General features: G+C 44.0%; 2 protein-coding genes across 3 annotated transcripts in view; one reads left to right on the top strand and one right to left on the bottom strand.

The window, feature by feature from the left end:
- Evi5 (ecotropic viral integration site 5) overlaps positions 1-25617 on the top strand; it is a 472270-nt gene that overhangs the window by 313512 nt on the left and 133141 nt on the right. The window lies entirely within an intron of this gene.
- The window catches only part of E23 (ABC transporter G family member E23), a 171633-nt gene that overhangs the window by 48411 nt on the left and 97605 nt on the right, over positions 1-25617 (bottom strand). Inside the window, exon 2 of one of the 2 annotated variants that reach the window (XM_076771886.1) lies at positions 25354-25446. The exons of the other annotated variant lie outside the window; for it this stretch is intronic. The gene's annotated coding sequence lies outside the window, so the exon portion shown is untranslated. The remainder of the gene's footprint in view (positions 1-25353; positions 25447-25617) is intronic. 2 annotated transcript variants of the gene reach the window in all.

The following is a 25617-nucleotide window of genomic DNA, read 5'->3' as shown; positions in this document are numbered from 1 at the left end:
GCTTCGTTCGTCGCCTCAAAAATTGAGCGCGAAAGATGAATACCAGAGACGGAAAACTAGAAGAGAAAGTCGTTAGGGACGATCGTGCACAGGCGTCCAAGATTCATAACGCGAAATAACGCAGAAAAACAGAAACGAAAGGCATCAGTTATGCCCGACAACGAGCGGCCATTAAAATCGCGGCGCGTTCGCGCAGCTTCGTCACAGTCATCGTGATAGATCGCGAAGAAGAATCATCGTATCTAGGCTGAAAACTAGCCCATCGTTTACAGGCTGTTTCAAGTTGCGTGGAAAAATTATTTCGTATTGTTAGAAAATAATGGGAAAACTTTAACCCCCACGGAAAATTATTTTTAATCTTACGATTATGTGTGCTGCATCATTAGTAGCTTTAATTGCCGCGCGGTATTAGATAATGTGGAGTGATTCAATATGTGTAACAGGAACGTCGTGATTATTAATTACGGTTGGATAAGAGACGTAAAAAGATTCACGAAAAATAAAAGGCAATTGTGTAATTATCGAAGTCGATGTATCGTATCGCGTTATTTTTATTTTCTTAAAAATACTGTTCGTAAGAAAAAAATGATAGATGGGACGGTAGTGGGATAATAAGTTCTTTGTAGGGTCAACGAATGTATTTTTGAAATTTCTATTGGTCATTTTGAAGCGTCCTGTATACGTGTTCCCGATGGGCGCAGTCTCTGATTGCTGTCGCCTTTTCCGTAGTTTTATTCTACTGGCTTTCGAGCATCGTTACGATTCCCGGTACGAAAAATGCTCGACACTCGTCACTGTCGTATCGAGCTCATCGCTCTCCCGTTTTCCTTTCCTCGTAGCGTTTCCCTCGCCCCTGAAGAATCTTCGCCTCCATATTCCATGAACTGGGCGTATTCAACAAGGATATTGATTTTCTTCAATTTTAGAAAATCAGTTTTAGGTCGGAAATTGCACGTCAAACGAAAGTGTAGTAGAAGTCCCTTTGCTCGAACGATTTATCGACGGATCAACGTATTCCCCCCAACACTGTGTCTCCTTCTACGCCTAAAGGAGACTTAAAATACTCGCCAATGACGTCCCTAACAAGATTTATAGATTCAGGGACTCCCACAAATTTCTATAAATATTTCTAGAAATCACGCTTATCGGGTGTTGTAGTATTAATTTAAAGAAATCATTCGTCATAAATGTCATCCAAAAGGGAGGGTACGAGTCTTTGTAAAAGACTCCATTTCATTTAACTCCATTTTACCCCTGATCCTATCGACGATCGCGCAAAATGTCGCCGCCGGACAATCGGTTCTTATCGTTGTTTTCGTCCCGTCCTTTTCGTTCCGATCGTCGCGTCGGGGCAAACACGATTCCAGTTTAAGCAGCACGCGATACTCCGTGTCTCGAGAATCGATTCTCGATAAGGGAGCATCGACGAATAAACCGTTCGAGCGACGTTCGATTCTATCGCTGTCCGGCGGGTCGTCGCACGGAAAGTCGATCGCAGGACAGTTTCACCGTCCGGGAAAAATCCTCTTCCTCTCTCTCTCTTTCTCTCTCTCCTCTAACCCTCCCCACCCTCGTGAAAATCTCTCTTCGCCCTCCTCCAATTTCCCCTTTCATCAGCCAGCGTGCGCCCGCCTACTCCGACTCGTTTGATGCTCTTTTTGCGGGTCTACGTACAGGAGATCGTCGGGAAGAATGTAAATAAGTGTAGGAAGAGCAACGAACGTGAAACCGTAAGATGGAACTATACTACACTCGAAAAACTCTGTCCTCTGAGCGTGTGGGTGTCTCATTGGTTAAAATAGCTGCAACAGGATTTTCAGTCTGTAACGCCTCCATTAAAATATTCTGTACATTAATTTCTTCGAGGATATTAGCATATATAGCTCGACTAGTTGATAAAAACCCCTGTGGTGGGAAAACCTTGGTCCAGTTTCACAGAATCTCCATCGGCTTCCTGATCGTTCTTTTATTATTTTAATTCAAATCCCAGAACCTCGTATTCTTCTTTTTTATCTAATTTATGGCCTCCATTAACGACGTCGAAGAAGCAAAGGATAGAAAACATCGGCCTTTCAATTCAAACAATTTTCAAGATACTAAAACGCTCGAGTCCCTATTCTTTCGCAATCGAACGTCAGTTCTTGTCATCCGTTTATAGTCTTACTTTTTTTAAACAGTATCAAATGGCACACGATAACTACGCAATTCTGCGTCTCGTTGCTCGAACCCCACCCCGTCGTTCGCTTCACCTCGTTCGGACCACTCCCACAGACAATGGTGGGGGATATTTCCTATCTTGAGCTACGTACATGCACAATTCATAACTTATTTTATACATTGCAATTTATATAAGATCACCAGGGTCGAGAAAATTTTATTCGCGAATAACTTCGTTTCGGTTCGATCTAAAAATATCGTAAAACAATAGTCCCAAATACTAAATATCGATAACTTCCAGTTGTGTCAAAAAAAAAAAAAAAAAAGAAAACCGATGGAATAAAGTGGAATCTAAAAAATCGTTTTGTAGGGTCGAGCTCTCGATGTATGGAATAATAGTTCTCCCGAGACGGATAGAGAAATAACCCGTTGAAAACAAGCTCTGTCCGATAAACGTTCCAATAAAGAGCCGCTCGAAGCAAACAGTGCCATAAATAAAAACGGACTTGCCGGCGACTGCAACAATCTCTTCGTCTCTTTCGCTCGAGACGCAGCTCGGTTTTCCCGCGGCGAACAAAGGACACGCGCCAAGGGGTTAAAAAAAGGAAGCAAATCGAAATCGCCCTGATAATACTGGACGACCGCGCGACACGCACACGAACGCGTGATGCAACGCGTGCTCACGTACGTGCACTCGTATGCAACGAGTCTGCAACGCTGCACCGTCGGTTGTTTTCCAACGTGCCGTTGACCCCGTCGCGCGTGCATCCGTTCAATTGTATGAGTGTAACGCGTTCGTCGGTGTGTGTAAACAACAATGGTTACTTCCTCGATGGAGAAAACGAATTGTTAACGGATATACGGCTGCGCGACGCCGATAAGAGCTACAGAGACACGACGCTCGATCGACTGTCGTGGAAATCTGCCCTTTTCCTTTCCGAATTCGCGATTAGAAAAACGCAGCCCGAGTCACTGTAGTTAGTATAATATTAAAAATGGGAGTATGTTCGTCGAATTCGTCTGTAGTTGAATATTCAAGATTATTTAAGCGCTATCCGAATAAAATATTCGATTCGTCGAGTAACACTTTTATTCGCATCGGCGATATCGTTACAGATAGCGCCACAACCTTACGACCCTATTTTTCAATACAGGTCCTCGTTAGATGTAACAAACATTTCTATCGCGTTCAACGCCGCGCGATACAGAAAGATTTATTATATAAAAGAAAAAGTTAAACGTGTACCGTGTATCTATTGTTCGAATAAAAGTAGCTTGTCGCGTCGTGTATCGACAGGAAGGAGACAGTGATTGACGCGAACATAATTTAAATAATGATAGAAACCTGGGATCTTGGAGTAAGAATAGCAGATAAAAATGAAAATTTCGATGAGCTAATGCGAACACAATTCTTGGAGATTTCAATGCGTGGGAATAGTGCCACAGACTTGAGCGCATATTTCAACTATAATGAATTCTATGATGCGAATAAAAACACTGGAAGACGATTAAAATAATAAATAATAAAAACTATTACAAGTTGGCGAAATCAAACTGAGAATTTCAGGTCACAAAATCATTGATACAAAAATAAGGAAAAGCCGTTGATAGAAAAATCGTGAGAGTAACTTGGCGTGCGAGTCCAACTAATTTTAAGATATGAAATCGGGAAAGTAATGGTCGAGCAACAAGGCGTGGTGCTTAATTAAACGAAACTCTTCTTGGAGGGGAGAAAATTCAATCTGGAACGCGTACTTCGAATCACTATGCTCTACGATCCGTGCATAAGTGTGTCTCGCGAGTCGGTTCAATTAAAGCGATGATAAACAAGTCCGCGGGTTTACAATGTGAAAGGAAGCATCCGCGAAGTTTCTCTCCGGCCTTAATAGCCAGGATAATTGGAAATTAAGGACACTGTCTTATCGAGCGGAGCTGCAGGCGCCGCGCATCGCCGAACCGATAAACTGCGCCCCGATCGGCCAAATAAACACCACGCGGGGATGGCTTTTTAAGAAGTTCCATTTATTCAAATTTAAGGATACTTCGATGTTTCGTTCCAGAATATTTTCAGCGCTTCCTCCAAGAAATTTCTTGATAATATTCTTAAGAGAATCCACCATTCTTTCGAGAACATTTTTTAACAAAATATTGAGTCTACAATGCATAGAAATCGAAAATTTCAATATGTTTGAATGTATTTGGAGAAATATTCTGTTCCACTTTCGATCAGAATTGAGTGAGCCTATATTTGTTACAATATTTCTATGTGACAACACGCGTAGTTATGCTACTTTACAACGTTGAAAATATTCTGAGATTCGTCGACTACACTGCATCGAACTCATTAATTTCCAGACGCGTAATTGCAGTTCTGGATGTCGATTATATACAATGCACGGGGGTCGTTAAATCGAGGATTGACGTCTAGTTGCGCGTACTCGTATTCTGGTGTTCCTGGAAACGCATAAATTAGGGGTAAAGACGCATTTTTCGACGGACAGCGAACCGTGGAAATCGATTATCCGGTTGTTTTAATTCTAGAACCGGTTCCGACGACGCGGTTCGCTGAATGTTAAAATGTGCTTCGTGCCTGAAGGTGAAACGAGGAAAATGACGGAAAAAGCTCCCTGACGATTAGCGTGAAAACGAACGAGGGGGGAAAAGGAAACCGAGAAACGATTTTCTAAATTTAATCGCACGAATCTTTACTCCCGAACCTCCGATGCATTATCGATTCGAACTCTGATGTTTCTCTAATTTTATTTTCGTTACCTTTTCTCTTAATTAACGTGCTTACGTTACTGTAAATAGTTTTACTTCGACAAAGAAATACCCAACGTCTTGTGGAAACTTTTGACTAGCACAGATCGCCGGTTACGGCATAATAAATCGATAATAAACGGTCAACCATTAAAATGTATTTATAAATTGCTTGCACTGTTGCGACGAACTTTCTACCGCGATAAAACCGACGAGAAATTTCACTCGCGGGCGTCGATACGTCAAACTCGATTGAAAAAATTGAGGATTTTTAAAGCGCTCTGGGGGAAAACAGCGAAAAGTTCCCGCGCAATTTATTGGAAAACAAACGAGTTTCATATAAAATTGTCCGTACCCGGCGTCGATCCAAGTTTGCATCGCCGATAGGTCGACGACCAACCGCCTCGCGAAATGCGGAGAAAATATCTGAACGCGTGAAAGTTTGTTTCTAATCGCGGACGCTCGCGGAGATGCAGTTTTTAAGCGCGATTCGCGATGCAGCGCTTTCTATCGTTTTCCTGTTAGAATTCGCAGAAGCGACGCTGATGGAAAACAGGGTTTCGCGACCGTTTAACCCTTTTCCCCGAGCTTTTTCCACGTTTAAGCTCCTGACAAACGAATGTCTTTAAAAGCACTCTGAACCAGAACTCGAAATACTCGTCAAACTTTTTTTAAGATGAATATTCGAACGTTCGGTTCGTCATTTTCTTAAGTTTTCCTCCGTTTAAAATATTCCTATTTTTATAACCGAGGTATAATCTGAGTAAAACCAACTATTTTTCACTGTTTCCAGCTGGAAAAAAAATTCTTTCGATCGAAGAAATCTGTTTTATTTTTTATAGAAACCCTGAAGAAATCGATGGAGTAAATTTTTTAGAATTTTGATTAGAGATTACGAATCGTTTTGACCACTGGATAGCTCTAGCATTGAATCGAATATCCCAGGATTACAGTGTTTGATAAATTGCGATTCGAGTCACGCGGTGCACCGTTTACGATCGACGAAGAATAACTACTTTCAGCTTTTCTTGGCAGACCGATGCATCAACATCGTCGACAAATCCACGGTCTCTATTGCACCGCGATCGTAGAAATGGAATTCAGCAACCGCTAAAGCAATCCAGATCCACGGACAGCTCCGTTTGATAACAATATCTCGTTTCCGGTCGGCGCCTCAATTACGTCGCAACATTGTGCGCTGCGTTTCAAGTTTATAGAACAGAGAACATTGTTTTAAGCACAGAGACCCCGTCGAACGTTCCTGTTGCTGATATAATTATTATCGAACTATCGTTCGCTGTCATTCAACTCGCTCGATACTCGTAACGCAATTATCAAAGATATAATGGAACGAATAAAAATATCCCGTATCGGTCGCCAGCGATCGAATCAATAAACTCGAGCGTCAGAAATTAACCGATATTAATTGGCAATTCCCCAAGAACGTTCATGGCAAAATTTCTCGAATCTAAATCAAGAATATTCTACGAGCTTATCTATCATTCAGCGAAACTTCGCAAGCTTGTACTTGGCGAATCGAGGACGATCGTTGGACAATTTTATTTGATTTATTCTTGTAAATTTTTTTAAGGTTTTCGTCGTGAAGCTTTCAAATCATCGGATTACTGTCCGTACTTATTTTCTTCTATGGTGCAGGATTAATTTCAAATTTAAATGAGACCTAGACTTGGCCTAGGTCGAGCACAGACTTAACATAGACTTAGCATAGACCCAACACAGACGTTACTTAGATGTAATCCAGATCTAGCACAGATCTAACCGAGACCTAGCGCGGATTAAACTCAGACGTGATCCAATTTGTTCCCCAAGTCTCAATCCTCGAATCAAATTCCACAGATTCATCTTCTCCGCGAAATTCTGCATACCGTTACTCTCATTCGTATTACTCGATCGTCAATTATCTATATTTTGCACTACATAGAATTTTATTGTTCCATTACTCGAGGACTCGAAAATAGTGTAAACCGTCGTAGTATCAAATTGCGTAAAACTAAACTTTGAATTTCTACGTGCCAAAGATTAACTTTTACCAATAAGTTCAAGAGTAACGAATATTACCGCCTAATCTCTGAATATTTTAGTGCCGTGTCTCGTGGTGGGTCCTCGCAAAATTGCAAAATTCAATCAATAAATGGAACGTCTACGAAGTCTGTTAACTGAACGATTCTAGCGAAATTACAGGTCGTCGACGAAGCATTAGAGAGGTTCTCGTGGCTACTCTGAATCATCGAGGCAGACAACGAGCCTGCCCACCACCGACGGAATCATTTTCAAAATAATACGTTGGCGAAGGGTTCGTTACTTCCAATTGACCGACTGGCCCAATTTCTACCGATTTCTCTCGCTTAGCCGAGGCGCCAGAGATGCACTCCGTTGCAACTTGCACTTTGCGTGCACTTCCACGGACTGTTTCATCGATCGAGCGTAGAATTTGGCCCCTAGCTCGTTTGCACCTGTTGCACCGTCGCACCAGCAATTTTTATTCGTCGAAGTTCCGTCAGAATGAAAAATTACTGCCCTGGTTTTATTTACTAAACGACAATAATGCACTCGTTTCTGTCCTTCGCTTCGAAAATCAAAACCGAGTCTCGACGCGCACTCCCGAGCCAAAGATATCTATTATTCGAACTTTAATCGCCTCGAAACTATTTCTCGAACTATTCGATAATTGATACGTATCGATTTCAATTTTAAAAGTAATTGGAATGTACTCACTCGATCGCAGTATCCGCTCGTCAGTATAAAATAAAGAAAACATGCAATCTCATCTTTCACGAAAGAAAACCACACTTTCACGACGTTGAAACACAATTTCTCAAACATATTATCACGGAGATTGGTTATTTTATTAAAAGAAAATGTATTTTCTAACTTGTCCTATATTCCGTGACTTAGCACCGACGCTAAGAAGTTAATATCAAGCGCCAAAGTAACAATCACGACCTGAACTCGAAAGTTAATCTGATCGCTGTAGGAGAATCCTTGAGACTACTTTTATATTCCTGACTTTTCCTCGTTTCGATCGGGAGTGTCGCATGATTTCGGTCGTTTATTCTACCTGCAAGGCCACGGGTTGGACCGGTCACGCCTCATTCCTCCTCGGAAAAAAAGGAACTACGTGCCTCCATTTTTCTCTTGTAAATTTTACAATCGAGGGAAAACGAAAAGCTTAATAAGAACGGTTATCTTTGCGGCAATCACCTAATTTCTCGTCTGACCTCTTAGCACGTTGACTGCCAAACCGATTTCATCGTACCGTTTTAGATTCTTACATAATTTATACTTTCAATCCAATACCTTTGACTCGATCAATCCGATCAAAAATTCCTGTTAGATTGTTTCAAATATCTGTAGAATATCTACATTTTACGTAATTCTGAATTTTAATCCCTTGAATACTTGTAAAGAATCATCGTACGAAGGTAAACAAAGATTTATAGACCCAATGGAACTATGGATGTTCCATCGATATTCGAATTATATTCGCCAAATATTCGTGTCGCTGAAGTGTTGGAATACTCGTGTGCAGAAAGTCGACAAGTGGTCGCAACCCTAATTGCAGGTTGCGTCGAGATAAGCGTGGTCTAACAAAACGCAATCGAACTCGCCGGACGCGTCCGATGAAGTCATTCCGCGTCAAACCGAAAAAAGTCCCGACAACCCCCTTCTCTCCCCATCGCCAGGAACAATTAATCCACGTCAGTTCCCGATACACCCTTTGGGTTCAACGACTGTCTCCCTCCTAACACGTAGTAGCTCCTGCACCGGCCAATAGGTGCTGCTAACGATCACGTTGTTGCATCGCAATCCAATTTTCTGCACCTTCTCTTATCAACGGAAGCTAAGTCACGCTCTGCCATCCCGTAGGGGTGGAATTTCAAAGTGAAAAATCGCTCCAGTTTAACCCTCCTCCGCGTCAATTACCGAAAAAGGGAACTTCAGTATTTCTCTCTCTCCCGAGAAAACTTTCAAGTTATTATTCGAACATTATTCAACCCTATGGTGATTGGGGAAGGACATTTTTCGAAATTTATATTAGTATCGACTTCATTTATATTGGAATCGTCCTTCACAATATTTCCTTACGTCTCCTACAACTTTCCAATTGACATAAAATTTTATTTCGATGAAAAGTAAAGGGTATATCTAGATAAAATTGAAAAATTCTGATTGGTTCAACGTTTCGGAAGAAGATGTGGCTTTCGAGCAGATTATAATAAGTGTAGAGCACGGGGTTCCAGGTTAGTTCGATTAACTTAAAATCCCGCGGAGATCCTCGCGAACAATAAACTTGATTAATCTTTCTATCTAAATGGAAACACAAAAGACTCATAAATTAATCCCCCGTACGAAGTTCTCCACCCTTTCATAGTCCAGGATCCACCAGCTTCTCGCTAGAACGCCGCGGAACAATGCAATCAGACCAAGCAGCGGCTTCCTGTCTTACCAATAATTAATCGCATCCTCCATCGCGAACAAAGAAGCAATATTTTCAACAACGTTCGCGCGCCGAGGAATCGAATCCGTCCCGATATCCGTTCGAGTTAATCGTTTCCCGGCGAAACGAAAATAAACGACCGTAGGAAACGAAGGAAAAGTGGAACGACGATCGAGAAACTTTTCTACGATCCGTCACCGGGTCGCTGGTAAAACCGATCTTCTTAACGATCGTTAAATGATTTCTTACGGAGCTCTCGCGCCTCTCGTAACTCCCTTCACGGACAATCAACGGGAATTGGGTCGGTTTTGATCGCTCCGGCGAAAGATCGCTCCAACGTCCAGTTGCGTAATTTTGATGGGAAGCGACGGCGTTGAAAATTTGTTCGCTGGCAACTCGTTCGGCCGGGAAACACTTTAGTTTAATATATTCCATCTCTACTGGCGTCCGTTGGGAAATACGTACGCGCTGGAAAATATTCTTTCCATCGAAGGCCACTCCGGGCTTCGAAACATTCCCAATTTACTCGCGTTCTTACTTCACCTTTGGTCGATTTTGTTCGCCGGTTATACGGAAAATTGGAGTTTAAATAACAGAAATTTCGCCTGCTCGGTGGAATACACGTTGCAAATTGGTAAAAGTTCGCGGCGAACGAGGGGATTTCATTTTTCCGTGGATCCATCTTCTGGTTTTAATTTATAAAACACGCTGTTCCGTTCAGAGACACGATTAATCTCGAGGTGACCAGCGGCAGGAAACCGCGCCTTCTTAATCGCTCGCGTTTAGCAAACGTCAGGCTCGTCATATTAGCGTGAGCCCGGGTGTCGTCGTCGCGGAATATTCCCGCGTTATTCGCGTAACCAGAGGGCAGCTAATGATTAATGACCGCGCGATCGAACGCGAGGCACCAGAATTTCTGAATATCGCGCTGAATATCGATTAGAACCTCTGAGAAATTTTTCTTCGATTGCTCGCAGAGGAACGACGAGTTAAACACTATAGCAATTAAACGACACGGGAATCAAAGCACGATTTCACGACGGACAGGTTCTGCGGCTTCAGCGGACGGGAATTTAACTCTTGTTTTATCGAATCGGTTCCCTTTCCCTTTTACGTCTACGATTTCTTGATAATCGGAATATACATTAGGTTGATCGCGAATGAAAATCACTTGTCGCGTGTGAAATTGGGGCTCGTGGCCCAATGTCTTCGTAGCACTACGAAACAGTCGATTCTGAATCGTTACACTTGTCAAATTTTTCGAACACTTGAGTGATTTTCTTGAACGAGTATTTGAATGTTTGAATAAAATATTCTCTGTCGAAGGAATCGCAACTTCGTCTAAATGTGGCGAAATACTTTCTCGAGCAAGGAATGGAAGAAAAGAAAACGCAGGCGTAATTCTGTCTGGAAGAGCAAATGAAACGCTGGGAAATACCTGTGGACCAAAAGGAGGATCTTATACGAGTTCTCGTCCAGGCAGGCTGCCACCATGATTGACAGAAATCCGGTGCAGGATCCTCGTGGCTGGTACCCCGTTGGTCACTGATCCTCGCGGCGGTAATTAACAAGGCAGATTAGAAAACGCGCTTCGCTGACCGAGTTCGAGCGACTTGCTGGCGAGAAACGGCGTCCGCGATATCCGAATTGATGTAAATACGCGCGAGCAAAGGTCTGCCCACGCGACGGTGGACTGGGAAAACCTGTAGGCGTCCCGCCAGGTACGGATCGCTTACTACGCTACTGCATCTGGTGACCATCAACCGATCGATGCACCGTGTGCACGGTGCATTCCTCGCGTTATGCATTTCCACCGCGAAATCGATTTTTCCTCGGGACGATCGCGCGCGATCGGCACACTTTCCTCTCTCCCTCCTTTCCTGAATCTGACTCGCGAAATTCTTCGTCTCTTGGCCCTTTGGAGCACCGCCTACGTTAGCCCTTTCGTTCATTTAGGCTTACAAAATTCCACGTTCTATTTCATGGGTTTCTAAAGAGAGTGGAAAGTATTTTGAACGCGCTAAGTAAAGTATTTCTTGGCCAAGCAAAAGATTTTTATTTCGAAATATGAATATGAATAAGTGAAATCGACGATTCTTGGAAAATTATCAATAATCTGAGCGTATATAAACATATATATATATTAATAGAATCGTAAGCTCGTTAGACTTGATAAATACCCAACATCTTTACTTTAGTGAACAATACTCGGACAGTACTCGAATAGTTGAATATTGAATAGTATTTGAAATCTGAAATATTCCACTACGATACTTACGAATGATACAAAAATTGAACATTTACGAACAGTCCCAAATTCGAATATTCGAAAACGGTGAAGTTAGAGGATAAGCTCGAGCAATAGTTTGGTCCCATCGCTAGCTGGCGGTTCAGCAGGACTCGGAATGGTCTCTCTCCGGCGCACACAGAGAACCAGAGGATCGTCGGTGCAGTTTGCAGCTGCAACGGCTTACCTGTTCACGTGGTGGCCGCGAAGGTGACCGTGCCTCCTAGCCGCGGGAGTGCATCGAACGAGGTATCCAGGCTGACACCCACGCCGGAACGTTTTCTGGGCCGAAAAATCGTCGGAGAGCGCCGTTCACTTCCGCGTGGCCTGCTGCGGAGCGGGCCCGCCGCGGTCCCAAGGCGCGCACGCTCCAGCCAGGCCGACGGAGACGGGTTCCGGGTCGGTTTTTCGCCCTGAAAACGTCGCGATTGTCGAGGCCCAACCTGGGCGAGCCGGGCGTGACCAGTTCCACTATTTTTTTCTCTCTTTCCCCCGCGCGCTCTCCTTCCCCTCTTTTCTCTGTCGCGCGCCAGTCCTCTCCCCGACCCCTTCGACACCCCTCGCCTAACGCGCGACCATCTTTCTCCATACACTTCCACTCTTTCCTTATGCGTCGCCTTTGCCCAGTTTCCACCTGGGTTTCCCTCTTTCTCGTTCCTTCGGGTCTCCCTCGACCCTTACTTTAGTTTCCATGGGGTAATAAAATGTACGACTCGTCGAAATTTCTTATATTTCGACACTCCAGGTATTTAAATACTCGACGAATACGAGTACCATCCGAATATCATTCGAGTACTTGAATTTGTGCGCTGATTTACAGCGGACTGGAACCTCGATTACTGCAGGAATTCTCAGCCTTCGTTTCTTGCACTAATCGAGATAACGAATTTGAGAGTTTGGTAAGGGTGTTTTCTTGTAGAAAATGGAGCTCGACACCAATTTACGAGTAATGTTCGAACTATTGATTTGAATTTGACTGTACGTGTTCGACTTGATCCCATCGCTAGCGCGAGTGCTTTCTCGCGACCGGGACAGACGGATGCAGAGAGAGAGAGGACATTTCTTGAATATCGGGCAACGATAGCCGACTTGGAGATTCATAGGCAGATTTAGGTGGATATTGTTTCCGACGCTGATGTGGGACGTTGCACGGTTAGAGTCCGGGTTCTCGACTCCTGGCAATTTTTACACCGACTGTTTCTGACGGAATTTCTCTCCGATCGAGGATCGCGACGGGTTAATTATACGACCGGGACTATTTCAATAATTTAATATTCAAATATTTCATCGAAACTTATATTTCTACGATTCAATTTATGCGATATACAATACCCCTCGTAACGATGATCGAAACTTTCCGACTATCCAAGAATCACTAATTTGAAAACGAACTAGTCAATTTAAAATTATTACAGTCGACGACCAGGAGTATCTACGAGCAGCTGAAACAGAATTAATGAAACAAATTTGATGTTTCAATATTCACGTAGACCAATGGAAGCATCAAAGACTACTTCATGCTCTATAAATAAGTAACAAAGTTAATTAACGGACGCATTAAAATATTCACTCCCGGGATCATAATCTAGGATACTGTGCCGTTAGCAACGAATAAATCCATTTCGTTCCTCGTTCCAATAACGCCCAGGACCCAAAAAATAGTTAAATTGCCCGTAAATCCATTAGACTGGAATATTAAAACAGTTTTGGGGGCTGTAAATGATCAACGTTTCTCGAGTCATCGAACATCCGGTTAAATAACGGACCCGAAGCTCCAATATTTGCCCTCCCAATCGGAGAAACTTTCGTTCATCGCGAGTCCACATTCAGTCTCGCGAAAATCGCGCTTGCACGGAACTTGCGAAACTCCGGAAACTCCTGAACTCCGAACTCCCAACTACTCCATCAGACATTGGAAGTCGGAGATCGAAGAGAGTCGATTTTAAGAGGCTTAATTAGAGTCGCTGGAATTGCGGGCGAACTTTCCTCGCGTTACGAGCCACGGACATACACACACACACACACCGGAGCTTTTCTTCTCTCTCAAACTTCTTTTCATTTATTTTTTTCCCCCTTTCCTTTTTGCGGTCCCTCGGAACAGCGACGAACTCGAGTAACTGTGCCGCGGAAATTTTTTAGCCCCCCCCTCGTCGAATGATTTCGCAACGAGGCGACAGGGTCGACGTGCCCGGGAGGACGAAAAAAATTAATTTGCAAACGCGTTCGCCTATTTCTCAAACCCCGTTGACGACGATTACGAGTAAGTGGCCGAAGAGTGGCGATTTTTTTCTTCTCCCGCCGGGCAGAAAAACGTCCCCGTAAAACCCAACCGATAAAGGAGCACTTTCTAGCTATCGGGCTTCATTAGCGATTGGCTATTTAAACGAATCGTTTCCATCTTCCGTCGAAAGTCCGTGGCATCGTTCCATTCGGAGAGAATCGGTCGCGTGCAATTTTCTCCCTTAATCCATTAACTTTCTTCTCGAAATTTCTATACAATTTCACAGGACTTTAGTTACTCGACGGATTTTTGAAAGTGTTCTCTACTAGTACACGTTAGTAAAAATCGTTTTATAGAAGTTGTGTTTCTTTAGAATAATGTCACAGTTTATACGTTTCCCGAGAAATCTTTCACGCATGTTATATAATGCGAGTTTAATAAGATAATCTTAAACTGCGGTAATATCATACTATATAGCACATTTCAGGGAACCTTTCGCGAAGATCGGCGCACCAAACTTACCAATAAAGTACGAAGACACGCCGAAATGGACTCCGAAGTTGCGTATAATCTCGACAAAGTTCCCTAATGAGACTCGACCGCGGTACAAAACGAAGCGGCGGGCAGCAAAGTAGCGGCACGCAAACTCGACGAGAATAACATAAACATCTCGCGGAACATGTAGCAGGAACGCGCCAATTAGCCGCCAGCTGGTAATTATCATAGCTCGTGGAACGCAGACGAGCACAGTCAATATCCGCAATACTATAAAATAGCACCTAGCAACCTAAGTCTTAGCCATACATACATAAGTATGGTGTCAGTTATAGTTCTATACCAAACGAAGACAGCGGAAAATCATAAAGAAAAATGGTATATAGCTAGTTCCACGCTGTGTCAAAAAAATAAAAAGATTCTTGTACTCTAGAAACAGTGTCTATCACACTGCGTCAAGAGACTTCAACGAAAATTCCATTCCACTCAAAATAAAATAATTTCAACCAGTTCGAAAGACACTTGCGAACTACCGAACGAGCTTCCGGAGTGGTTGCAGCGGGACCACCAGCCGCCATCTTTCTTTTTTGCTGTTCGTTCGCTTAGAGGAGAGCTTCGACCAGGGCCCGGTTACTAGAATCACCCTGTACGAAGGTTGGCAGAGTAAGGGTGAGGGAAGGGGAGGGGGATGGCAAAAAACCGGCAGGACCGACGAAACAGGTTCCCGCGCGCCCGGTTGCGCATTTGCGCATTGCCACCAGCGCTCATTCCGGCGCACGTGAGCTGGAAAGTGGTAAAAGCCGCGACGGAATGCGCGCCGCAGCCTTGAACGCGGTTGCAGCCGCATCGACGCGTTCGTCCCGCGTTGTTGCTCGCGTTAACAGCCCCATCGACGATCAAGGCTCGAACGTGGTCGCGATACGTCGATACACGGTACAAGAATTTCTGTGATCGGCCGCGATCTTCGTCGCGGAAGCGGAAGACCGGTGGTCGCGCGTGGTTCCGTCCCGCTTCCGGCCCCGGGAACCTTCGAACGGAGCCCCTAAATCGAGTTCGAGTACACAGGGCATCTCGTAACGTCGACTAATTAATAGGAGTGTGAGGATTATTTTTTTAAATAAATTCGAAGACGGGAAAACTTCTTCCGCTCCTAGTCGTTTGTAGGTGTTATTTTGAAACACTTTGGACGCAAGACATATGGGTGATTTGGTTGCGAGGCACCAAGTGTTCTGTAGGAGTTCTATGTGTGTTTAGTTTAGTTTTTCAAAGTATCAACCTCGATAATATGTTTTAAAATAGCTGAGATGGTTGTCGAGGCCCCCATTTCCAGTAATTGACGGATTTTTGCAGTACGAATTGTCACGAAGGAAGTTTTCTAGCACGGCAATTCCAAGAAACCTAGGGATGCAAGGCCAGCATCGTTAGAAAGTACGTATCGAGAGAGGAAAGTGCGCAAAGTTCAGTTCTTGCGGAGCAGAGAGCAATGGAAACGTCTAACGCGTTGGCTGTCCGTATCTGGAATTGTAAATACGACTTAAACGTCCACGCGGACGATGAAATATTCATAGCAATAAATAGTCTAGTGTATTTTCTAAGCACCATGCATCACTGCCCTCGCGACGTTGGTATAATTATATGGAACGCACATTTCATTCAGAACTCACGCAGAACCGCTTAGAATTCATACAGAACTCGAATAAATAATCAAAAGTCGCATAGAATGCGAGAACGTTCGACGAATTAGTTGTTGAAAAGAAACTTTATGTTTGTAATACTTATTCTTGACCTCTGTCAGTTTTGAAAAATGATTGGAAACTCGTCGGGAACTTATTCCTGCGATACGAAAGCGAAGTTTTTCGCGATGGCGTCGCCCAGACTCGGCGACGGTACAGCGAAGACATTGTGAAAAAGGTAAAAGTTTCTTTCATCGTATGTGAAACCACTTGACCCAATTAGAAAGTAATAAGACAGAACGTATACATCTACCCATGACCATTGCTCCAATTTCACCGATCTTATTTGTAAGTATATTCTCGTTCGATTAAGCGATCGTAATAATTTTACAATTTACCGTAGCCGATCGAAGTTACACGTGTTCTATAATAAACGACTATACATTGTTCGTTGTTTTTGTAACTCAACAAGCAACATTTGTATCCCCGTCGCGAAGTGGTTTACCGAGGCTGTTTAGAAACATGTCCCATAATAAATTATCAGGAGCAATTAATCGTCGAGTGGATCGCTTTATTGAATCCTGAATCGTCTTTTTAGATCGGCGAGCCGGCTCGTCGAGTTTTGCTCCCTCCTCTGGTCACCTTTTTTTGCTCGTTTCTCGGTTAGATAACTCTTCGAGATAAGCAAAATGAGAAGACCGCGTCTCCATCGACACGGTGTCACTATTCAAAACAGAATTAACGTTCCCGTTGTTATTACATAGTAATGCCACGTTGCGAGCTCTTACTATGATGTAGCACCAGTGTCAATTAAAACGACTGAAGGGTGTAGACCATTTAATAAGGCCAATTACGCCTCTGCTATCGTCACGTACTTTAATAAGAGACAATTTTTAAAGAACAAAAGCATAACTATTTTTACATACAGTACCTTTTAACAAACTTTTCTAATCGATCGATAACACCTCGATCGCCGGTGAATCATGAAAACGAAGAGAATTTCCAAGGACCAGCCGGTCCCACTGACCCAAAGAATGTCTCAAACGGAGCCCTTCGGTTCCATTTTCCAGCGATCATCGCCGCGTCGACGTAATCACCCTGGATGCAACCCTCCAGGCTCCCTTCGTCGAAAATCACGCACGTTCTCGAACGAAAACTCGACGCGGTGTCTCGCCTCGGGGTTCGTTATAAATATCGACGCGAACTAGGTTGCAGGTGGGAGTGTCGACGATGTTGTTCCAAGCCAGCCACACGATACAAAACGGTGGGATGCACGCGACTACTTTCCTGCGAGCGTGGAAACGAGAAACGACGGCCGGCCTATCCGGGATAGGAGAATTTATGCGCGACCAACGAGATACCGATCGTGAATCTCGCGGCCCGATCGCGGATCAACGGTAATTGCCGGTTCTAATATCGGGAACCGGCATCCTCTTGCACCAGGCGACTTTCTAATTTCACGGGGAAAACCGCGAGCTAGTCGTGAAGAAGAATCACGCGGAATCACGGTCCCGGGGAATCTCCGTAACGGAGGACGCCGACTCTCGTCGAACGATCTCTTCCTTATTTTTCTTCGGTCAACTGGTTGTTGGTTCTCGTTCTGGCGAACATGGCAGTTTTCTAATTAATTTCTAGAAATCGGACCACGGTACGCTGCTCCATTATTATTCGAATACTCAAATCGAACCCTAACTCTGTCGTAAATGCCTTCAAATCGACATCGAACGACCTCAAACGACTCCAAACGTCTTCGAACAGCTCCAAACCGGAGCAAACCCGCAGCGCCGCGACGGTTTCTCGCGAACCTCCCGGCCAGTCCCGATATTTGCTCGCGCGCGGCCCTATTTCTGGCTCGGTAGGGCTCGCGTAACGGCAATAGTAGCTGCGGTAGTCGCGACCAAGTGCATTTCACCGAGATTACGGGTGTATTGACCCCGCCGTCACCCCCTCGTCGCCCTTCCGCCACTTTCCTCCGACCGCGTCTCCTCCCCGCTCGTTCTCCGTCGCCCCTCTCGTCCTCTCCGGAGGTCGCCGACGACGCCCCGCCTCCCACCCCTCTACCGCCAGACTCCGACGCTCTCCGTCTCTTTCTCCCGCGTCCCTCCCCCCGTCGTTCCCTGCACCCGTTAAGTGCACCGAACGCAACGTGCAACGCCGCTAGCAATCGACACCGCGACTCTCCGCTCGAGGAGTTCCATCTCCGAGGGGTGGATCGCCAGGGGGCTGATACTCAAACCGAATTGGTCTGGGGTTAGTTAGGATTCATCGATCGTATCGCTGTTTCGTGATCTTTCCGATTGAACGTTTGGAGATCCCGGAATCCTCGGACTCGGAGGCTCCTTCGAAACGGGCCTGTCGTCGTATTCGTTGGGGTGAAAGAGAACTAGATATTTGGTCGGGGGTGTTGGAAATTACAAGTGTGGATAGTGATTGGGATCCTTCAGTTACAATTATTAAACAAACGTAATATCCAACAAAATCATAATAAAATTGAACGAGTAAAATAGTTGCCCTCGTTGGGTGGACGATTAATAATTTGGGAGGCGCTCGACAATAAAAGTTGGGAGAGGCGAACTTGACGCCTTGTTTGGCGTCTTCTCGAGAATTTATGCGAACGACGCGCGACGCATTTGGGGCCAGCTTTATCGCGGAATCGGTGAAAGGTTCCACGGGACGTCACGCTGAGGGGGTTTTGCAGGCGGCGAGCGAGGGTCAAGGTATTTACTCGCGCAGGTACATACGTTTCGAGAGGGTTGGTATTTGTCGTGCTGATGGGATTGATTGTGAAACTTGGAAGAAGGGTGAGCCCCTAGAAAGAGTCCGTCGAAGAGGGGTCGGTTTCGGTTCGGTGTCGTTGGAGAAGGTCAGGGCGCTCGGGATTCTCCGATTCAAAGGGGTGCCGATGTTTGTCAGCCCGGGTGGGAGTATTGTGAAATCCGCCAGGAGGGTGTTTTCGAGTAGCTCGGTAGGCGAAGGGTTCGCTGAAAAGAGCCCTGGCATCCAAGTAATTGGAAAAGGTCAAGACACTTGATGCGTATCTTCGAAAGGGTTGCTGTTTGTCAGACTGCTGCTGCCGTTTCGAAAAATTCCCATCAAAATCACAGTTTTCTTCCCTTTTTATCAACGAAATAACAGCTAATAGTACTCAAAATACCACTGGATAGTGTTAACACAATCACTAAACGAGTTTACAGGTCCTTCGTTTCAAACTCAGCGTAATTTTGCAGACGTATACTAATTAATTTTGTTTAAATTTGTTCATACAATGGTCACGAAAAAGAATAAATTTACGAAAACCTCGTGAATGTAAAAATGTGAGGATTTTAATGCATAAGACTCAATAACGATTGTGAAACTTGATGTCAAGAATTTGCGACGAGTCAGACTCGGGGTTAAATTTAAAAACCGAGTGTACTTTATACCACACAATATAGAAAACAGAAGTACCAAAACTCCGACGTCGAATATCTTCCGAACGATTAAGGGCGGATGAAGAAACGAGGATCGCGTGAATAAACGAAGGGACATCGGGCGCGAAGAAATAACGATTTCCTTCGTCGATCCGACGCCGTATCCTGGCGATATCACGAACGTGTTCCTTGACGGGGAACACGTGTCAGTGGTTGAATAGTGGCGCGGCGCGGCGTACGTGTGCGCACACAGGTGCAGCGCGATGCATTTTTCCGGGCGGTGCAGCGTGATGCCGCATCACGTGTCTAGAATGTTACTTTCACTTCGCGCTGCGTGCGACTGCACCGACGACCGAGGATCGTTCCAGGCGCAATACGTTTTGCAACCAAGCGTTATAAATCCGTAGATCCGCGGCGCGCAGGGGATCGCCCGCGGAAATCTCGCGGATTCCAGGCTGTCGTCGGCGTTAGACGACTTCCATCAACCCGGCCGTTTATGCGTTAACCGCGTGAATGCACTTTACGCGATGGAATCGGAGGAGGAGATCTTCGAAAGGTCGACGGAAGATTACGCGCGAATTCCTCGCGGAATTTTACGCCAAGCATTTTTTAACGAACCAACGCTCTCGAGGAAGAAACGTAGTAGAGGAAACGATATAAAAGAGAACTCCTACTATACCTGGGAAATATTAGAAAATTTTAGTTCTTAGTGTATACAAGGGTGGTCGTAACTCTGTTACTAATGCATTTACGAAAGAATGCCAAAGGAGAAAGGTAAGTGTCTCTTTAGAAGATCCATTCTGTCGATTTATCGATGGAAATGCTCGAACGCTTCGTGACTATGAGAGAACGGTACGCAGTGGAAAGTCTAACGATAAATACAGACATTTTAAACGCAGTGTGATAAATGTTTACAATGTAATGAAAGGAGATTCTTCTTCAATAAAGATTGCATCGAAGGAGTAAAGAAACGCGAGAAGGAGACGCAAGTATAAATAAAGTAACGAATTGATAAAGCAAAAGGAGCGTGGACTGAAGATAGCCACCGAGTAGGTTCGTTGCGCAACAGCGTACGTAAATCTGAGAAACGCGATGTTACGATACGAGTGCGTACAGAGGGTTCCTACAGCGCGAAGTAATTTCGCTTTTGGGTTAGATCGGGCACATTTAGCGCGCACAATGGTCGTTTCACGTTCCGCGAAACAGACTAAAATCTTCCTAGTTTCGTCGGTGGACGCGTTCAAAGAGAAACATAGTCCACGCTGGGCTGAGAAAAGAACGGTTCGCGTTACGCGACCGAATATGTACCGAGATCGTTCCCAACGCTTCCGGTTAGTTTGTCATCGGCTGGAACGGGCCACCTCCGCGTCCAGCGGGCGCAGTAATTTTCTAACGAACCGCGAACGCGATTCATTCCTCGTCAAACGGTCTGATTTATAGCGGCTTCGTCGCGTTTATGGACAACGACGAAGATAGAAGGAGGTTGGCCGGCGCAACCGAGGCGTTTCGTTCAGAATCCGAGCTGGATGGGCACAAGGACCCCGGAGCCAGAGAGTCCTGGCGGCAAACGGAGCTCGAGGACGCAGGAAGGGGCTAAAGGCCTTACACGACCGAGCTCGCGCGCCAGACAGACCCATAAAACGCTTTATATTCCTGCTCGAGGAGTACGAAGCCCTTGCGCCAGGGCTCTACATGCGAGTTTTCTAACCGATGCTCCAATGGGAATAATACAAGCGTCTGTTCGATCGTTGTGTGTGCCCTCGGTGTCGAAGATTTCCTCGCCGGAGCGGAAGAAACTCGTAAACTTTGGGACTTTGAATACTTCGTTGCTCTCGAGATTGTTTTTCGTTCGAATCGTCAGTCAGTGGTCTTAGAATATTTAGGTATATTTTGAGCCGGTTCGACGCGATCTTCTCGAGCCACGGAAGAGTCTGGTGCTCGTCTCCGTCGTCGTCAGAAAAGAAACAACTCAGCGTTCCACGATATTTCGCTCCCGCGAGTTTTCACCTCGCAGACGAACGCGTGCTTGAAAATGCAACTGTAGACTATTCTCTCTCGCCGCGCCAGTCGCTTCTGTCTTTCTCCTTCTGCCCGTTCTCCTCTTCCTAGTCCAAGGTGGAGGAGGTTGTTGCACCCTCCGCGAGCATTGTGCATGCGTGCGGGAGGGTGCCTAGCCCCCTCATCCTGTACTCTGTATGCAACCCGTTTCTCCTCTCCGTTGGTGCAATGACACAGCGCCGTGGAAAGGCATCATAACGGAAGAATTCAGGATTATCGATTGCCGCGTACGAAACGCTCGATCCTGGTCTTCCTTCGATCGATCTTTATCGTACGGATCGACGACGCGGAACCGAACGCTACTCATCCAATTAACTTCCTTAGGTTACGTTCTGGTTTCCAATCGATTTCAATTTTCCACGGATAAAACTTGTAGGGGATCTTCTATTGTAAAACGCGTAATTTAATGTTCTCTTTGGCATTTTTTTTTATAAAAAAAATTATGTAAGTAATATTCACAAATTTTTAGAACGAGAAATAGTGAAAATTGGTGACAGTACAGAACCTCGAAAAAGTGTTCTAACGGCTTCCATTATTCCAACCGTTCTGTTTGTCTAAGCCAACAAAATGAAAATTATTAATTACGATACATTTTTCTATAGCCGGTACTAACAGGGCAGGACGAAATTCATAATTAAAACAATGGCAACATTTTGAAGTTCAAATATCGATTTTTTTCTTGCTTTTAACTTTAGCAGACTAAAAAAAAAAGAAAATAGAAAGAATAATGATTATGAATTCATTCTAGTACGGGCTGTAGCGTCACATCTACTGAAGGTACACGCCTAATTTGAGCAAAATAGAAGCGTCGATAGATCGTTGGAGAACACAAACACGAGCGCAAAATTTAACGATTGAGAAATATTCATCGACTTCCATTAGGAACGCGACAATAATTGATAGGAATCGCGGGTATAATTATCGACGTTTAATTGCGACGCGGCTTTTACCATGCAGATCAGACGCCGGTCGGATACGGTGTCGGATTCTGACGCGGCTTAATTAAGACGCCGATCGATACGATGACGGGTCACCGACACCGATTCTAATCGCGACTTGTACGCCCGCGACCGGGGAATGCAACCAGCAGAAAGAAAGCGACGGAGTCTCGCGACGAGGACTTCCTACGATCCTCGGTTATGCGCGTCGCATATTTATCGACCGGCTCTCTACGAGACCTTAATGTGAATCGTGTCCTGGCCATTCACGCGGGGAACCGAGCCGGGGATACTTCGATCTCCAGTCGATCGAGATTAGAACCGTTTTGTTCAATTCTACTTCGAGCTATCCAGACCATTCGACTATTTTTGGTCTCGTCTTAAACGCCTGACTAATTCCAAGATCCTTGACCTAAGGAGTTGCAAACGATGCAAGAAAAATATACAGGGTGTTCGGCCATCCCTGGGAAAAATTTTAATGGGAGATTCTAGAGGCCAAAATAAGACGAAAATCAAGAATACCAATTTGTTGATGGTGGATTCGTTAAGAAGTTATTAACGTTTAAAGTTCCGCCAATACTGAATTTTTTTCTCGAAAGTGCGTAGGATTTCGGGGGTATGTCTATCCACCAAAAATGATTGTAATTGACCCCCGCAACCTAAAATAATTTTTTTAGAATTAATTAAAAATTTTTTTTTTCGTCGAAAAATTTAGGCACCTAGTCGATTTTTCTTAAAAATTCCTTTTTCATTTTTAGTAATTTTGTTTGACGCCCTACAGAAAAGTTGTCTAATACTTTTTTGTAGGTACCCATGAGCACTACTTCAGAAAAAAGTTTCATTGAAATATATTCACAATTGTAGGAGTTATGGCTGTTTGAAAATTAGACCATTTTTATGGGATTTTTCTCATTTTGTGGGGTCAAGGACCAACTTTTCGAATATTTTTGCGATTTGTACATATTCTCCATCAAAATACGCGTAGTTTGCTTTTTTAAACATTAGAATCGTCCAATCTGTTCAGAAGTTATAACGTTTTAAAGATTCGTATGAAAATTTGGGCAGAGATTTCTGGCCAGAAATTATATTTTTGGTAAGGAATTTTTTTCTCGAAACTGAGTAGGATTTCGGGGGTATGTGTAATGACCAAAAATGATTGCAATCGACCCTTGTAACCGAAAATAATTTTTTTAAAACGATTTGAAATTTTTTTTTTCCGTCGAAAAATTTCACACCTTCTCGAATTTTTTCCTCGAAACTGAGTAGGATTTCGGGTGTATGTCTATTGACCAAAAATGATTGTAATTGACCCCTGCAACCGAAAATAATTTTTTTAGAACGATTTGAAATTTTTTAATTTCGTCAAAAAATTTCACACTTCCTTGAATTTTTTTCTCGAAACTGAGTAGGATTTCGAGGGTATGTGTAATGACCAAAAATGATTATAATTGACCCTTGCAATCGGAAATAATTTTTTAGAACGATTTGAAATTTTTTAATTTAATTGTTAATAACTTTTTAACGAAGCCTCCATCAACAAATTGGTATTCTTGATTTTCGTCTTATTTTGGCCTCTAGAATCTCCCATTAAAATTTTTCCAAGGGGTTACCGAACACCCTGTATTCTTACAGATATCAAGCTTCGATTATTAATCGAATACATTAACCCTTTGCACTCCTATGTCTAGTGTAACTCGATATTTTTTCAAGTCCAAACCAATAATTTTGTGGACGCTTCGTTTTCATGAACAATTAGAGGGGTTTGGTCTGGCAATCGACGTGTTAAACAATATTGAATACGTTTGAAATAGCATGTGAATCGTACAATCGAGGTGTTTCTATATTAGAACACTTTGACAATGCAACTGTTCCAATATTTCAGCAACCCCCGTCGCGCAAACTTTTCACACTCCCCATCGAATCCCCTCCCCTGAATGCCTGGTACCGTTTCGCGGAACAACAACCAGCATTCCCGGCACAGATTCCTGGCGAGCACGGTGAAAATTCCAACGACGGAAAGCCGAAGAAGTTTCTACCGGCGAACTTTGCGATTATGCTTGTTAGTGGCGGTGAAAGAGTAAGAAAAAAAAAAACACCACCCAGGTGGAAGGGGATAGAAAGACGCGACGGGGACCAACGACCTCGCATTGGGTCGCGGCCTTGACATCGTTCCGAGGAAACCTCTCGGTACGACACGCTACTAATCGCTGACAACCAGCCTAGACCACGTGTGCACGTCGCTCGCATAAGCTGCAGATTCATTGGCGGGGTTCGCCGAACTCCGATGCACCGTTGCGATCGAAGATTAGATCTCTGCGCTTGGAGGGGAAGGAAGACGTCGCAGGAACGAAATTTGACCCTCGAAAAGACACTCCGAAGCGTCTTTGACAATTTTCAGGGACGTTCGTAGGTGGAATTTTGTGGACATTTGCCCCCATATTTCTATTAATTTAATCCAATAGTCATGTAGTCCAAAGCTTAACATTTTGACAGTTATTGTTATTCAGTTCCAAACGAAAGTGCAAAGTCTAAAGTTTAAAGCCTAGAATCTCAGTAATTTATTACGTCTAAATTTATATTGAACTCCTCTAGTTTTGTGTTCAAATATCGATACTCGTTCCGTAACAAATTCAATTAGCCACTCAGGACTATTTATAAGATGGCCCGAAAATTGTTAAGTGCCCGGCCATCTTGGTACTTTTCGTGGAAACCCGCGGACATACGTCGTTAATATTTCAAACACGAAAGTACGTAACGATGATGTAAGAAGAAGAGAGATAGCGACATTATTCGCATTAGCGAATGAGTTGGATCGGTTCAATTTGGGTCACCCAGGTACAGAAATATTCGCAAAATGAATAGTAATTAGGATGAAGTATAATTTGATAACTTTACCTCCAACGGTTAAATATTCCCAAACTCTCGACTGATTATATTTGTATCTCCGGTGTGTATTGTCTATTTTAGGGTAGTTTGCGTGGTCCTTACCTGAAAGCACAAACAAAGATAATTAACATGTGTAACTATGCGATATAGATTAAACTATCAACCGGTATAGGTTCGTCTAAGATTTAAATTAAATGCAAACATGCTAATTTTGTAAATGTCTAAATTTATTTAAGTCTAAAATCTAACTTTCATTTTTCTGAAACGTCATCA

The sequence above is a fragment of the Colletes latitarsis genome, chromosome 8 (genome assembly GCF_051014445.1).
Source record: "Colletes latitarsis isolate SP2378_abdomen chromosome 8, iyColLati1, whole genome shotgun sequence".
NCBI lineage: Eukaryota > Metazoa > Arthropoda > Insecta > Hymenoptera > Colletidae > Colletes > Colletes latitarsis.
The sequence above is the reverse complement of the archived record's forward strand: the minus strand, read 5'-3'. Positions and strand labels throughout refer to the sequence as shown.